This window comes from Miniopterus natalensis, chromosome 1, assembly GCF_054644295.1.
Source record: "Miniopterus natalensis isolate mMinNat1 chromosome 1, mMinNat1.hap1, whole genome shotgun sequence".
Taxonomy (NCBI): Eukaryota; Metazoa; Chordata; class Mammalia; order Chiroptera; family Miniopteridae; genus Miniopterus; species Miniopterus natalensis.
The window spans coordinates 74,013,370-74,019,369 of record NC_142081.1 but is presented as its reverse complement, the minus strand read 5'-3'; positions in this window follow the sequence as shown (position 1 = coordinate 74,019,369).

The window sequence follows — 6,000 nt, the reverse complement described above, 5'->3', positions numbered from 1 at the left end:
TAAAACAAGAGTCTTGCTCTTGGGGAGCTCAGAGGCTAAATCAAATATTTTTCTGTCTTTTGTAATATGGCCACCTGTGGTACTATCATCCAAATTTTTTGCTTAAAATCAGACAATAAAAATTAGAAAACACATTGTTTTCCTTCATTTGTTTTGTCTGCGAGGAATTTTAGACCTAATTATTACAGCATAAATCATCCAGAGATTTTCGCTTCCTATTTATTTTGATAACAAATTACTATTTTTTAAAATGGTTTTACTGTTTTTTGAAAAGGACACAGGTGATAAATCATAAAACTACCTAAATGTATTTATCATTTAATTATGAATTATTTAATTTTTACATAAAAACATGCTCAGCCAGCATGGCTCAGTGGTTGAGCGTTGACCTAGGATCCAGGAGATTGAGGTTTGATTCCCAGTCAGGGCACATGCCCGGGTTGCTTGCAGGAGGCAGCCGATCAATGATTCTCTCATCATTGATGTTTCTATCTCTCTCTCCCTCTCCCTTCCTCTCCCTGTGAAACCAATAAAAATATTTTTAAAATAAATAAATAAAAATAAATAAAAACAAAGAATATGTTTGGTAAGGGAGATAAAGGTTAAAATTAATATTTCTCATTGGTGACTTAATAGTTTTATTTTCCAAAGTAGATAATACCTATTTCAATAACGAAATCCTTTTTCTCTCTCTCTTTTTTAAACCCTCCTCTGAGAGAGAGAGAGAGAGACATTAACGTAAGAGAGAAACATTGGTTGCCTTCCATGAACCCACAACCTTTCGTTGCACAGGACGACGCTCAGCCAACCCAGCCACACTGGCTGGGCTGGGCAAGTTCTTCCTAAAGTTCAACTCGCAAGGCTAGATGCAGATGAGCATGTAATGAAATAAAGTACCGAGGACAAGCATGTGCTGGGCAGTGACAGGAATGCTGTTTGTTGCATGGACAAACTAACAAGTATTCAAATCCCATTATCTACACTTGTTGACTTTGACATTCAACCAGAACAGCAAAGGGCAAAGGCTAAGGTACTCTAGAATGTCTTTCTTTCATCTATAAGAGTAAGTACATCATTTTTTTTCTTGAATACATTCTGAAACAAGCCTTGAATTTAATGATTTTTTTTTCTCTTTTCAGTTTAAGAGGATTTCGTTTTTGCTAGATGATCTGGATGACTAACTGGTTGAACAAAATACAATATATTCATATAAAGTATGCATATCTTATAAATATAAGAACTTATACATTTAAAATAAATATACAATTAATGTTTAATGCAAGAAGTAAATATTCTACTTAAAGCTATATGAGGTAAAGATTTTTAATTTGAATGCATGTGATCAAATATGTAAGTAATTCAATTTGAAAATAATAAAGTATGGGGAAGAAGATTTACTGTGGTTGCAACACTATGATTTTTTTACAATTGTATATATGAGGATAAGAATTATTTAAAAAATTCAGTATGATAACTAGATAAAATATGGCTTTAATACCATATAAATGACCTCATTGTAATTAGTAAGCCTTTCATCCTAGTGGAATATGGATTTTATAGTAATAAGTGAATTTTAGAAATAATGCCATTTAAAATTTTTCTAAGCCAAGAAAAGCAAATTATTTTTTCTTAAACTGTTAAAGCTATTTTTCCTGGTTATGTCATGAGGAAATAAATCTGCCAGATTCTTTCCCTTAAAAAGTTCATTTTCCAAATCAAGCATCAGAAACCAGGCAAGAAATTTCAGCTCAAAAATATTTTTTTCCAGGAAGGAACCCAAAAAGTAACTTTGGATTAATTGTATCTCCTTTATACTTTGTTCCTAATTTTTCAAAATTTATTCAGTGCTTTATAAAATGTACTGAATAAAAGAATGTAAAGTCTGACAAAATGACATGTAGTAAAGAGAAAAAATTAGGTTATTGAATATTATCAACTAATGGGAAGTATTTGATATTTGGAGTTGAAAAATATTTGGTTATTGAAACAAATAAGACCCGCCTTAGATGGTCTGGCTCAGTGGTTAGAGTGTTGGCCTGTGGACAGAGGGGTCCTGGTTTGCTTCCAGCCAAGGGCACGTACCTGGGTTGCAGGCTCAATACCCAGCCCTGGTTGGGGCACGTGAGGGAGGCAACCAATTGATGTGTGTCTCTCACATCAATGTTTCTCTCTCTCTCTCCCCCTTCCACTCTCTCTGAAAAGCGATCAAAAAAAAAATAAAACAACAACAAAACAAATAAGATCCAATAAGCCCTAGCTGCGTGGATAAGTTGGTAGGCGCATCGTCCCATACACCAAAAAGTTGTGGGTTTGATCTATTGGTATACATACAGGAGACAATTGATCAATGTTTCTCTCTCTCTCTCTCTCTCTCTCTCTCCCTCTCCCTCTCCCTCTCCCTTCCTTTCCTCTCTAAAATCAATAAAAAAATATATCCTCAGGTGAGGATTAAAAAAAAAAAGATACAACAAGAATGGAGGAAAAGTTTTTATCCATGGAACCAATGGGCCTTAAGTATAGGATTACTAGAATTGCGTCTTCTAAAAAATAATAAATGTGCTTTTAATGGTTTTTGAATTTGAATGTTGGATTTACTAAAAGCCAATGTGCACAAATAGAGTTGGCAACTCTAAGCAATAGCCTTCTGAGTATATTGAAGTCCAAAGAAAAAGTGTTTCATTCCATTTTCTACAAGGGACCCGAACAAATTTATACCTTGGAGCCTGTAGATTTTAGTTCTTATTAGGACAGCAGAATCGAAGTTGTTACTGCCCAGGAAGAAATGATGTTTAAGGGAGTTAAGTCTAACTAAAAGAACATGGCATAAAGTAAGTAATATAAATGTAGAGATTTTGCATGTGTGCGAAAAGTAAAAGCTTCAACATTTTAGACAAAATATTTAAAACTTATTTGTGACTTTAAAAGTAAGAAATATATTGGCTAAAGAATACTTTTTAAAACTCCAAGCTAAACACTGGAAGCTGGATCTCTTTCTTCTAGCCCACTGATGGATATGAAAGCAAATGAGTATGTCCTCCAATAGCTGAGACAATTGAATTTTTAGAAAAGAAATCGGTGTAGAAATCAATAGATGTACCCAGACTGATGTAAGTTCTTAAGAAACAAAATAATAGTAAGAGTAATAATGGAAAAGAAAAACTATAGATGGATATTTTCTGATCTCAGAATAGGGACTACCTTTCCAGGCAATATAAACAAAGGCACGAAAAAGACATTTCTAAAGAAGCTTGAAAGCTATCATCACATAAAAAATTAAAAGATAAATGACAAAAAGAATTTTCCTTTTATATGTAACAAAGGAGTAACATTCTTTATGTATCACATTCTCTTATTCATTAATAAGCAGAAAAGGAATATTCAATATATACACATATAAGTAACTTCTAATACCCTAATATTTAAAAAAGAAGACACACAAGTAGTGATAAATGAACACATTAAAATGTTTAGCCTTGCATAAGTAAAAATTAAAATTTTGCCTATAAATTAGTTATTTAGGGGGAGGGTGTTAAAAAACTTAGCACTCTTACATACAGCTAGTACATGTTATTTTCAGCTTAAAATAACCTTGATTTTTATTTACTCTTGCTTGTTTAGCTTAGGACTTTTTTTGTTCATTCTCTTTGCAGATCTGTACTTACCCAGAACTTAAAATGTAGTCACATTGCTGTCTGAATTTATTCCTCACCTGGAGTGTTTGTGATTTTATATTTGAAAGCCTGTATTTAAGTGTCTCCTGTCCTTTTGGGGGTCTCTGACTCTAGGATCATACCTACGTTGCCTCTGACTTTTTGAAATCTGCTTTTTTTAAAGAATACATTTTTCTTTTGGTGAAAATTAACTTCTCAAGTTCACTTATTTTCTTTTTTGTTTTCCAGGAAATTACCAGCAAAATAATATAGCATTTGGTCACATGCTCAAGGTTTAGCAGAAGATTTTGGCTGATGTCTATAGGTTGATGTCTCTATTAGGAGCTTATTTTTCTGTTTTGCCTTTTTGCTGACATTATCATTATTTAACCTGGTCTTACAGATGATTGTTTATGAACACGCTGAAGCAAACCAACAATATAAAATGTTGATCATATACATTAGTCACCTATCATCCACCCACCCATCCATCATCTTTAGCCTCATGCTTAAAACTTCCACTGCTCAGTCTTATAAAAAGAAATACATCCCGGGACCATACTTTCTCCCTAAAATTTCTGATTTCTACATTGGTATATAATTTCTCAGTTTCCTAAAATGGTTGTACCAGAGGATATGATCCTTGCAGCCATATATTATATATGTTTTCTATTCACTTTTTTTCCTGCTATCCATTTCATCTGGACAAAGCATAAAGTGCTTCGAGACTGACTCCCATTCAAATGAAGCTATTCTCAATTCTCATTCTGATTATTAACTGTGAACTGCGGGACACTCCCAATATTATGCATCTGTTTTGCCACCCATGCTCTTCCTCAAAGTATCTGCTTTTAATGATCTGAGCAATGTTCTTTGCCTTCAGCTTTAACCTAAATTGCTTTACATTTGTCATGTAGTACTCCACTTCCCAAAGCGTGTTCTGTGGAACACTAGCTATGGGAAAGTTCAAGAAAAGCTACATGACAAAAAACAACAAAAAATGTGTGGGGTTTTGAGGTAAAAAATGTCTGGAAAGTAGTGGGTTAAAAGAAATAAAACTTTTGTAAAGAACTTCTCAGTAACTATACATGCTAATTTATAAGCCACACAAGAAAAATAAAGTTTAGGCAGTTATTTCCAAAATTATTTCAACATCCAACCCTCTTTTGAAGAACATCCAACAGGGTTATCATTCATCTTTTTAAACTGTTTAAGTACCTCCACATACTTCTACATACCCACATCAGTTTTCAGGGGGTCTTAATTAGGGCACTGAACACGGAACCTTCTTTCTAAGGTGGTATTATTCCCAGCCACTGCCAGAGCCCATTATTTCAGTAACGTTGCCATGATTCAAAACATGAACTACTGTTTTATGAACATATAAGCAGCTATTCCCTTTCTAAATTCTCTTCTTCTTTTCCAAAGTTCAAACATCCAGAGGGATTAAAACCACTGAATTCTCTCCAATCCTTCAAGTTTTCTATCATTTGAAAGTCACCAGAGATACAAACCAGGCTTCTTTCAGGTTATTATCTGGTGCTCGTTCAGCAAAAGTGGATTAGCAGTTGGCAAACTGTCAAATCTCAGGTGTCTACTATAGAAATGGCAATAACCAATTCCGTGGGAATTTTCCGCTTGTTATGGGGAGCTCCATTCGTTCTGAGATAGTTTTCCACCTTGCTTCGCTGGCTTATTAGCTTCTTAAAAATAATTTTAATTCTCCAGGGCTTCTTTAGAATTCTCTCACCCCTATTTCCTTCTTAATTATTTCTAACACCCGACAAGAATCTTTCATACTATAGAAGAATCAGAGTTTAAGAAGTAGTTATTTACATTTATTTTCTTCCTAAGTAGAGCATGAAAGTTCCTGTAAGTCTCATATAACTGATGAGTGCCTTAAGCCCCCTTTCTCTAGATATCTCATCTGATCTCACTTTGAAACATCTCCACACTGATAATTTCCATTCTAATGTATTTTGGGTCCTCCCCTCTTTCCTAAATTTTGGGCTCTCTTAAATTCTAGTTGTTATGTCTAGGCTGAATGGCTAGTGGCATCTCAAACTCAACACGGTCAAAGCAGAAATCTTTTCCCTTCCTCTCTACTTCGCCTCAGTCATCTCATTTATCTTATATACAGTAGCCAGAGAATGGTCTTTTAAAAATGTCAAGAAATCTTACCCATGTCTGGTTTAACCCTTTGCAGTCGTTTGTCTGCTCTCAGCCACCACAGCAAGGAACCGTACGAATCTTAACTCTATTCATTCACGTATCAGTTCATAATTTCTCTGAAAGCTCTTAATTCCGACCAGTACGACACCCATGTCCAAATTTAATACGACCGCAAAGG